Below are 12,144 nucleotides of genomic sequence, written 5' to 3'. Positions count from 1 at the left end.
CATTGTGTCAACTGCAATGGTTCTCACCTTTCCAACTTTTGTTCTTGCCCAAGATGGTTGGAGGAAAGAGGTGCAGCATTTGAAAACGACTCATAACATTAGTTATCTTGACGCTTGGAAATTGCTGTCTGCCACTCTATCTCGGACAAATGCTGCTGCACTTCATTCCATAACTACAGTGGGAGTGCAGACAGATCTCTCTGTGCCTCCAAGAGAATCATTTTCAAAACAAATGAAAAGCCTTTTGACCTCCATGGTGAAAAAGGTTGACGAATCGACTCCACACCCATCTCTGTTCCTCCCATACATTCCAAGAAACCTCAAGATCCACATCCTTCGGTTTCAAATACAGGCAATTCATTCTGATACATTGTTTTCTCCAACCACGAGATGCAAAACAATCATTCATTTGCATCCTCAGTCACTAGAATCCTCTTCCAAGAACAAAGACCTGCCAAATCAACCCAGGGCAGGATCCATGAAGATCGATAGACCTCCTCTGAATAAGGACAATAAGGAAAAAAGACGTGGTCGTAAACAAAGGGATTCTCCAGCCACTTTGCCTACCCGTTATAAAAAATGGCCACCTTGATACAATGGAACTGTCGAGGTTTAAGTTCTAATCTGGATGATATCAAAACACTGATTGTTTCCTACCATCCTGTATGTCTTTCCTTACAAGAAACACTTCTAAAACCTGCTGATACAGTCACCTTTCGGCAGTTTTCTCTGCACAGAAATGACAGGCTGTGTGATGGATGAGTACATGGAGGGGTGGCACTATTTGTTTATCAGCATGTGCCCACCCTGTCTTTGTCACTCAATACTCCCTTGGAGGCCATAGCCATCCGTGTTTTCTTGGGTCATACCATCATTGTTTGTTCTAACTACCTATACCCTGGAGAGACATATGATCAATCAGACCTTGATACTCTCGTTGAGCAGTTGCAGTCCCCCTTTCTACTCCTGGGGGACTTTAGTGGACATCATCCCCTCTGGGGAAGTGCTGTTATTGATGGGAGGGGTTGCTCTGTAGAGCGTATGCTCTCTGATCACAATCTTTCTCTTTTCAATACTGGTTGTTCCACTTATTTTCATGCACCTAGTCAGTCTTTTACCGCTATTGATCTCTCAGTTTGCTCCCCTTCATTATTCTCCCATTTTTCATGGAGGGTTGACAATTATTCACTAGGCAGTGATCATTTTCCTATACTTTTGAGAGAGACTGGCTGTGGTCGATGCCACCCTACCCACGTTCCCCAGTGGAAGCTGGATCAGGCAGACTAGTCCACTTTCACTGCTCTTGCAGAACTTGATCCTGCTATCATGAATCAGCCATCAATAGACGACTGTGTGGCAGCGGTAACTGGCTGTATTATACAAGCAGCTGCTCAGTGTATTCCTAAAACCTTGACACGTTTTCCATGATATCCTCATCTGTGGTGGAATCCTGCTTGCCACTTAGCACGGAAGGATCAAAAAACAGGTCTGGGATACTTTTCGTAGATATCCCACACTTTCGAACCGCGTCGCTTTCCAAACAGGCCTGTGCACATAGTAGGTGGGTAAGACATCAAAGCCGGAAGGAATCTTGGATTAAGTTCACAACTAGCATATCTTCTACCACCAGTTACAAGGTCATATGGGATAGGATTCGAAAGGTCAGTGGGCACTATAATTCTGTCCCCCTCTCGATGTTACTCTCTGATGGTCAGGAGATAGCTGATGTCCTGAGCATCACTGATACTCTGGGTGAAAGCTTTTGCCAGGTATCTAGCACTTCTGCTTGTTCCTCCACCTTCTTGGCCATCAAGACTCGGGCAGAGTGTTCACCTCTTTCCTTTCGAACTGGCTGTCTCTTTGACTATAATTGTCCCTTTACACTGGTGGAATTGAAAATGGCCCTTCATCGGTGTGGCAGTACATCTGTTGGACCTGATGATATACACTATGACATGCTGCATCATCTATCTCCTGCTTCTCTTGATGTCCTTCTAATTGTCTTTAACTGGATCTGGCAGGAGAATGTTTTTCCTGATGCCAGGCTATTATTTTACCTTTCTCTAAGCTAGGGAAAGATCTCAAGATTCCTTCAAACTACTGTCCAATTGCTTTGACAAGCTGTCTCTGTAAGACTTTAGAAAGGATGTTTAATGCTCGTCTTGTTTGGTTCCTCGAATCAAACAACCTCCTCTCGCCCACCCAATGTGGGTTCTGACGACAACACTCCACCACGTACCACCTAATTTGACTTGAAACATCAATCAGAGAAGCCTTTCTCAAATGCCAATATCTTGTATCAATATTCTTTGATATTGAGAAGGCTTATGACACAACATTGAGGTATGGCGTTTTGCGAGACCTCCATACATATAGGTTACATGGCCATTTACCCATGTTTATTAAAAAATTTTTAATGGACAGGAGAATCCAAGTTTGTGTGGGTTCGACACTTTCCCATTCTTTTGTACAGGAACCTGGAGTCCCTCAGGGCTGTGTTTTGAGTGTCACACTTTTCAGTATGAAGATGAATGCCATCACTGAACAACTCCCTCTCACTATTGCGAATGGGCTGTATGTCGACGACTTTCACATCTCATGTCAGCCGTCGAACATGAGATATATTGAGTGGCAACTACAAACTGCCCTCAATTGTGTACTGAAGTGGACTATGGCGAACGGCTTTAATTTCTCTCTCTCTAAAACCGTTTGCATAAACTTTTGCCGCCAACGGGGTATTCACCCTGATATTGAACTTTGTATTGGTGAAGTTTTGCTGCTAGTGGTCCCTGAGACCAAGTTCTTGGGACTTATCTTTGACCGTATGCTGACCTTTATACCACACTTAAAGCAGCTACGAGTCAAATGCACAAGAGCACTGAACATCCTTTGTGTACTCTCTACTACCAGTTGGGGAGCAGATCGATGTTCTATGTTAAAGGTATATCGTGCTCTTATTTGATTAAAACTCGACTATGGATCAATGGTCTATGGCTCTGCCAGATCCTCGGTCTTAAAGATGCTAGACCCCATTCATCACCAAGGACTTTGACTCTGCACTGGGGCTTTCCGCACCTCTCCAGTTCAAAGCTTATACATTGAATCTCATGAACCTTCTCTGCACCTTTGCCATTTGCAACTATCTTTACTATATTCTTCAAAACTTCGTTCCTTACCAAAGCATCCCACCTGGGTATGTGTTTTCCTTCCTCAGTGGGCTGTGCTTTTTCAGAACAGACGATCTGCCATTGCTCCGTTTGGCCTTTGCATCCAGGCGCAATTGGATGACTTGGGTCTCTCTCCTTGGATAACATTGCAGATTCTACAGCCCGTCCCACCATGGCTTATTACAGCCCCCAAATGTGACTTTTCTTTCAGTCATCTGAAAAAGGCAGAAACTCCAGATTGGAAGTACCATCATTTATTTAATGAACATCTTTCAAACAATCATTCCGTTCCCATTTATACAGATGGTTCCAAATCAGGTAATTCAGTGGGCTCTGCTACGGTTTGCTGCAGTTCGGTGGTTGCGTGCAGAATTCCCTCTACAGCTTTTGTGTTCACTGCTAAACTATATGCCATATCTCTTGCCCTAGATCATATTGAAGCTGAGCAGTACTCCAACTGCACTGTTTATACTGATTCGCTTAGTTCTATACTGACCCTGGAATCTCTACATGTTGGCTCACACCCTGTTCTCGCAGATATTCAAAACTGACTGGCCCATTTCTCATTAACTGCTACTTCTATCCAGTTTTTCTGGATACCAGGCCATGTTGGTATTCGCGGGAATGAGCTTGCAGACACGGCAGCTAAATCTATCTGCTACAGCTCTATCACCACTGTGCCTGTTCCTTACATGGACTATGGTCTTGTATTCAAGGCTCAGCTCCATCCCAGCTGGCAGTCCACTTTGAGTGAGCAATGCAACAACAAGCTTTTTCAAATAAAACCCTATATTGGGCTTTGGCCATCTAGCTCCTGTAAGGTTCGGAAGGAGGAAGTTGTTCTAACTAGACGACACATTGGTCACAGTTTTTTAACTCATCATTTTCTTTAATTTGGAACTGATGCACCAGTGTGTAGTTTGTGTAACACTCAAATCACTATCAGCCACATTTTACTTTCTTGCCATCGTTACGATTCTCAACGACGGCACTGTTTTAAACATGTTTTTTCCCAGGGTTTGTCTGTTACATTTGACATTGTTTTTGGTGATGGTGACACTGTCCACCTTGATAAAGTTTTTAGTTTTTTAATGGCCATTAATCTTTTTAATCTCATTTAAGTGTTGGATATTTATTCATTACACCTTTTTAATTGTGGTTTCCTTTTCAGAGTCTTAATCTCTCTATTTCAATTTGAAATTGGAAAATGGCCAGACAATTAAATAAGTCGACACCAGGACTGGAAAGGCCAACTTCAGGTGACTGACGCTGCTGTTTGAACTACCTGTTAGTCACTTTTATTACTTTACCCTTTGGTTCTGGCCATAATGACACATAACCCGGAACCAGGACTGGAAAGACCAACTTCAGGTGACTAACGGTGGTTCTGGTATTTGCCTGTTAGTCTTCCTGGCGGGTTATGATTGTTACCATTCTGCTACAGAAGTTCTGTGCAACTTTGTAGATTGGATGTCAACATCGGTTTTATGCAATTTTCTGTTTTTAATTGCTGTTTTGTTTTTATCTTTGTTTACTTTTACAAATTTTACTACATTTACTTTACTTTTACCTTTTTACTGGACATTTGGCTACTCATTATTATGATTTTACTATATGTCTTTTAAAACTTCTATTATTTTACATTTTGATAATGGCTGCTATGACAGAACCCAGAACCAGGACTGGAAAGGCCAACTTCAGGTGATTGACGGTGGTTCTTGTACTTACCTGTTAGTCTTCCTGGCGGGTTATGATCATTACCATTTTGCTAGAGTAAGTACTTTACAACTTCTTTTACTCTGCTTTCTCTCTTACCATTGTAAACTAGGTGTCAACATTGGTTTTATGCTTTTTATGTTTTTCAGTGATGTTTTGTTTTACCTTCATTTCCTTTTCTGTATTTTACTACATTTATTTTTACCTTTTTACCGGACGTTTGGCGCAGATAGCCTAGCTGCTTTGTGCCATAAAACACTAAATCAATCAATCAGTCAATCCTTTTACGAATTTTACTACATTTACTTTACTTTTACCTTTTAACCGGACATTTGGCTAATCATTATTACAATTTTGCTATATGTCTTTTATAACTTTTATTATTTTACCTTTTGATAATGGCTGTTATGACACATAACCTGGAACCAGGACTGGAAAGGCCAACTTCAAATGACTGATGGTGGTTTTTGTACTTACCTGTTAGTCTTTCTGGCGGGTTATGATCATTATGATCATTACCATTTTGCTAGAGAAAGTCCTTTACAACTTCTCTTACTCTTTCTCTCTTAACATTGTAGACTAGGTGTCAACATTGGTTTTATACTTTTTCTGTTTTTCAATGCTGTTTTGTTTTACCTTCATTTCTTTTTCTGTATTTTACTACATTTAATTTATTTTTACTTTTTTACCGGATGTTTGGCACAGATATCCTGGCTGCTTCATGTTATAAAACACTAAATCAGTCAATTCTATCAATATAGAGTAAATAAAGTGGTTTACTCAGTAATTTCTATTTTTTTTAAATGCTGAGTGTGTAGTCAGAACTCCTTTAAGGGAGAAAAAGGAATCTAATGGAAAGTTTAGAAAACTTAAAAAGAAACCACAAATAAATACTTGATTTTTTTGTCATAATTTCTTTAGCCTCTTTTTGTTTGTGAAAGAACTTTTGTTGACTCTAGAATGCTACTGTAGTTATTTTAATATACAGAATTAACTTGTATGGGATCATATTGACTCCAAAGTATTGCCTGAAGTTTAAGGTATGTTTTTTGAAAATTACAGAAATTTACTTATGTAAAATGCAAGTAGGCTTAGATGGCTTTTATTATTTACAGTAGGCAATGGCAAAATATTTCAATAACTCAGCTTATTTACAAGATACAGTTTATCAACTTCAAACAATGCACACAAATAAAAGAACCTCTGAAATGGTACTGCCTATACTCAACCAAAGCTGGTTTGCCCTTGAACCATTGCTAAAAAAATTCTCACTAACAGCAGGCTAGTCTTTTATAATCCTTCATTAGAACATGACTACTCTCTGATAAATTTACTATGTGAACTGTTCAGATGAGTTTAGCTCTCTCTACTATTCTAGCACAATCCTAACTTTTTTGACTGGCATTGTAGTATGTAGATGTATTTTAACTCATTGTCCATGTGTCTACAAAAGTTTGATGTTTCTTTATTACAAATGTATTAGTTTTAACTTTATACTTTGACTTCTTGTGTTTCATTTCCATTGTTTCTACTCATTTGTTTTGGAAGTAATTCTGTTTTCTGAATTCTAACTTGTTTATATGAAATAGAAATTTAACATGGCAGATATTGTAATTCATATGTTAGTAGAAATGGTTCTGACACAAGTTTCCCAGATGTCAAGGTTGAGGAAGCACAGGATTTAGTTTGCAGGGACTTTGTCTTATGTTTAGCAGACAATTTTTTCCTTTCACATTATGATTATATTATGAGGAAGATATAACAACATTGTGAAAATTTCTTTTTAGGGCACTTTACACCTATTACCATGCCTCCATGCAATCTTCTTGATTAGGTGTTTGTTTTTTACACAGGAGATCTGTGATAAGTTTTTCAGTATAATTTTTCACATTTATTATGTATACCTTTGTTTAGCAAGTTTGTGTGTGCTTGTGTGAATGGACCTAAATTCTGCACTTTGTAATTTAAGTCTTTCATGTCTTGTTTGTATAGGATTTGATAAGTTAGATTTTTATAATTATTCTACCATCTAAGTAACATTAATTTAAGTTTGCTTTAAGAGTTTGACTATTCCTTTGTTTAATTTTTGGTCTATTTAATGGTTTTGCACTATTGTTATTGTTTGAGTAATCATTCTTATGGCTAATTTTATGGGTATGTTGATTTATTATTTTTACTTTTTTTTTTTAGTATTTGTTATTTAGTTTGTGAGTTCTTTTTTTCTCTGCTGCTAGTGGGATTAGATTTGAGTCAAGATTTGTTATTGTTAATTGGGTACCATTTTATTCTCATTTTCTTCAGGGTAGGCTTTACTTTTGTGTCCTTTTAACTTGTAGGTATGTTCCTTGTGTGGACTTGTTTATTCAATATTTAAAGGTCTTTTATTTTGAGTTTTTTTGGTGGTTCACTTTAGATGTTGCTTATTGTTTTATGTTTTGGTCAAATCTCATAGTTTTCATGTTTGTTATTTTTATGTTATTTCTATGTTTTAAATGTTTAAGATTTGTTAGTACAAATATGTTCAGTTCTACACTTCTTGATAGTTTTGTTGGTTCTATAGATTCTACCTAAAGGTTTTGCCTTCAGTTCTGCTTGCTCTCTATCTACTTCCCAGATCTCTTTCTTTCATCTCAATCATACCTCATCCAGTCATCTTGCAGAGTCTGTTCAAGACCTCCTATACAAAGGATTTATCAAATACCTTGCTTCACTATGGAGTCCTACCTGTCACTTTAGTAAGATTTTTTGCTGGGACTTTAGATAACCAAATTTCATGTGATGGATGCCCACCTTCAAATTCCAACTGCCCCTTGTCATGTTGTTTTCTTTAGTTTGTCCACAAGAGTTCTGTCTACCATTTTGAAGTGCAGCCAATTGGTCTTTCTTTAGCTCTGAATGTGTTTTATTAAATTGTTCACTCTTTTGTGTTTCATCTTTACTTGCAGGGCTAGTTGTGCTTTGTGGTTGGGTTTGTCAACTCATATGACTGTCATATTCTGACATTTTCGTTGCAAGTTGCCATGTACATAGTGTTTTTTCTCACCCAAATACATCATATAACTATCTTTGTAGCTGCATCCTTAAAACTTCCATCCTTCAGAGGATTTCTTTCAGGCTAGTATATTTGTTGTACATTGTCTACACAACCTGGCTGGGTCTTCCTTCTGTAGCATCTCTACACATCTGTGTTTGCCTTTGACTGTGGTTAGTCAACATGTTACTGTTTATAACTCCTGATATACATCATATTTCAAGATCCCACTGTGTTGCCTGGTCACTAGTGTTTATTATTATATTTGTATTAAATCTCTGTACTTGTATAATGCTCACTCTTGAGATGGTGTTTTGTAAGACCACCAGCTGCTTATCTGGTGGCATTTCCACATGTATTTCATCACTGTTTTATGTATAAAAGACTGTCACTCATGAACTTGACAAGTAAAGCACATAGAGATTTTAGCTCTTCTCTACTGCTCCCTATGACAGAATACTATTTATATCCATTTTAACATCAATGTTTGTTTTAAATTTATATTTAGAAATGTTTGTAACTTATACTGTTGAATCTGTATTGCAAAATTCCCACCTATATACTAGAGTTTTAGAAGATTTTCGAGTGCAAGGATCAACAATGTGCATGTGTGTGTATTTATAAACACTAGTGTAACATCAGTATTGTTTTGGAGGTTGAAATTTCTAAAAACTCTCTCCACACCTACAAATGCAACCAGATAGAGTATATGTTATTGGTTTGCTGCAGTTGCTATACTGGAAGCTGTAACTATGATTAATGCTTATTCATTGGGAACATCAGATGTACTGAACAGGAATATTTATAGATTTTAAACATTAAAAGCCATTTAATTTCAGCAGATACACATAAGACATTAATATTTTCATGAAGGCATGTAATTTGGTCAAAAACTTGATGTTTGATCTAAGACATGGTTAGATATTTGGATGCCTCATATAAGTAATTGTAATAATAAACAGAAAATGATGAAGTATAAGAAAACGTGTTCAAGGCAATGATGTTTACAGAATAACAACAGCAAGGAGACATGCTGGGAACTTGGTGATCTCTGTATCTTATGCAAGGTTCTTCTACTCTGATTTTGTTGTTGTTTTTGCCTGGAAGTACCAAATGTTGCATAGTCCAACATATCCTCACATTTCTTGGATGTATATGCCAGGGTGGACCACACTTGCCCATAATATTATATCTTCAAGGCATTTCCCCTGGATGTTTTAGCTTGAGTATACCACATTTGGTGATTTTACAAACTTATGCAAGGCAGTATCACTGGATCTCTTTGCAGAGTTGAACTGAACTTGACATAATCTAACATACCCCAAGGTGCATTCCCCAGATGTTTTTGCCAATGCAGACTGCATTTGGCATATTAGTAGTTAATTTATATTCTTTAAGCCCTAACCATATATATTACCTTATCAGAAATTTACTATGATTAACCAATGCTATGTCTGATGCTGATGCTTACTACATACATGGATGAAATATGTACTGTCCATTGATCAGCTGATATTGGGCTGATTCTTAACAATGTGATAATTTTTGGTCAAACTACTCACTCAAGGTATTTTCCCTAGTTTTTTGATGGGAAGGATCACACTTGTTGCTCACAATATCCTAGACAAGGCATTTCCACTGGATGTTTTCTCAGTTGGACAGCACTCAACATGCTCTGGTGTGCCCCAAGACAATCCTTGGCACATATTTATGTGGGCCCATTGTCAGTTATACACAAGACTGTCTTTTTGTCCATGCTGTACTGTTCCATGTCATAGTTATACAGCATTTCTCCACAGAATGGTACTGTATATCTCTTTCTTTAGGCTATGGTGCCTGTCCATTACATTCCTGCTTATACGTATTACTGTGTTTGTTGCTCGGTGAAGAGCATATCTGTTCCAGAAGAAGTACTGTACTCCACAGGTGTGCCTTCTTTTCTTATAATGGCAAACCTGTTTTTTCAAGGTGGTTGCTCTCTCCTTGATTTAATGCTGTTGCACCTTACCTTCACTGTCCCATCTACCTTTACAATCTGTGATTCTAGCTTTGGGGTAATAGAATTAGTGCCATTTTGAAATTTAACATTTTCTTATACTGAAAATATTTCTGCTCATCCACTTCCAATACATTTTCTCTACTAATAAACTTCTGGCCAAAATCTTATTCAAAAGATGAAAATAAGAAAAGGGAAAATGAAAATAAACTTTTTTTAGCATTTCATAGGGAAAATGTGAACACTCTGAAATTAGCCTAAATACTATCTGGTCAAAAATTTAAGACCATACCAAAAAGAAGTTCTAAACTGGCCTCAGTAGTAAGTTCCACGACCATCATTGCAAATAACTTTAAGCATTCACTTTAGCATGGTTGATATAAGCATTTGCAGAAGGCTGGTTTGAATTTTATTCCAAGGGGTGAAGATGGCTTTATGAAGATCATGCACTGTTTGGAATTGGCAACCATTTCTATAGACTTCCCTTGCCATCCACCGCCAAACATTTTCAGTGGGGTTCAGTTCGGGTGAACATGCTGGATGGTCTAAAAGAATCACATTATTCGCCATGAAAAAGTCCTTTGTTCTGCAGGCATTGTGGGTTGCAATGTTGTACTGTTGAAAGATCCAATCATTTCCACACAAGGGAAGGCCTTCATTCAATAAGAATGCTCTCTCCAACATGCCAATGTAGCCAGCTGCTTTTTGATGCTCCTGTATAACCTGAAGCTCCATTGTTCCATGGAAGGAGAAAGCACCCCAGATCATAATGGAACCTCCTCCACTGTGTCGCATAGAAAATGTCTCTGGTGGGATATCCTTATCGTGCCAGTAATATTGGAAGCCATCTGGACCATCCAGGTTAAATTTTTTCTAATCGGAGAACAAAACCTTCCACTTTTCTACTTCCCATGTTTGGTGCTTCTCAGCAAAGTTTAACCAAGCTGTTTTGTGGTATGGAAGAAGACGTTTGAAGACGTTTATGGTTTTTAAAGTCTTTCTCTCATAGATGCCATCTTATTGTTCTTGAGCTGCATTCTGCATCCTTATGGCCTTAATCTGGTTCGACGAATGGCTGGTGTTTTGCTGGACAACCCGTTGAATCCTCCTGCTCAACACCAGTGAAATTTTCTTGGGCTGGCCACTTGAAATTCTCGTTCCACATCCCTCAGGATTTTTTAAGAAATTTGCAACAGCACTTTTACTATGCCCAATCTCACCAGTGATGGCACGTTGAGAGAGACCTTTCTTTTGCAGCTGTACAATTCTGCCACGTTCAAACTCTGTCAACTTTTTAGCCTTTGCCATGTTTTTACCCAATGTAACACAGGAGATGTCAGTAGGAGATGTTGACCAAGTTAATGCTTGAACACAAATGACTAAATTTTGTTACGTGTTTACTGATTAATCCTTCATTTCAGTATGGTCTTAAACTTTTGACCAGATAGTATTTAGGCTAATTTCACAGTGTTCACATTTTCCCTATTAAATGCTAAAAGAGTTTTTTATTTTCATTTTCCCTTTTCTTATTTTCATCTTTTGAAGCTCAACTCAAATAAGTGGTTGAGTCTAAGAATGCAAAATGCATATTTTTTTCTTTTTGTTCATTGGCCTTAAGATTTTGGCTTGCAGTGCATGTTGGTGTTTCTAGTTTATACCTGCCATTTCTCAGAAATGAGAATTGTGCCAAGATTGTAGAAAAGATGACGCTGTATGATTGGTGGAGGGTTGTCACATAATGAGCACATGCTCTGAAATGGGTATAAAATGAAGGAGTATAAAAGACTGGTGCACTGTCTTTAGTAATATTTAGATAGCAAACCACGATCAGATAACTACTTACTGGAAATGCATTTTCAGTGTAAGAAAATGTTTACTTGCAGAAGATGAAGATCTTTCCAATCATTTTAAGTTGTGCTGTAATGTTGTGACATAATGTTTTAACTACAGTGTCATAGTACATTGCAATATTTTACAGAGAATTTTATTTTATTCTCTTTTGCTTTCTTACATTTTTGCATTGAGATATGAAATATATGTAACACCTCTATAGTAAAGAATATTGTATCATTCTCATATCATTATGATACTGCTGTTACTATTAATATTTCATTATTCCACACACCTTTCTCTATATGTATCTATAATTAAAATTATCCATTTAGTTTAAATACAAGTATTTATAATTTAGCAGAAACTTTGTTTGATCCTTTTTATGCTTTCATGTTTTGGTT

General features: G+C 37.5%; 1 protein-coding gene across 3 annotated transcripts in view; it reads left to right on the top strand.

Annotated features, from left to right (window-relative positions):
- LOC143252922 (uncharacterized) overlaps positions 1–12,144 on the top strand; it is a 145,791-nt gene that overhangs the window by 49,043 nt on the left and 84,604 nt on the right. The gene's annotated exons all lie outside the window — the stretch shown is intronic.

Source organism: Tachypleus tridentatus, chromosome 6 (assembly GCF_004210375.1).
Source record: "Tachypleus tridentatus isolate NWPU-2018 chromosome 6, ASM421037v1, whole genome shotgun sequence".
Lineage (NCBI taxonomy): Eukaryota > Metazoa > Arthropoda > Merostomata > Xiphosura > Limulidae > Tachypleus > Tachypleus tridentatus.
This window is presented reverse-complemented; position numbering and strand designations above follow the sequence as displayed.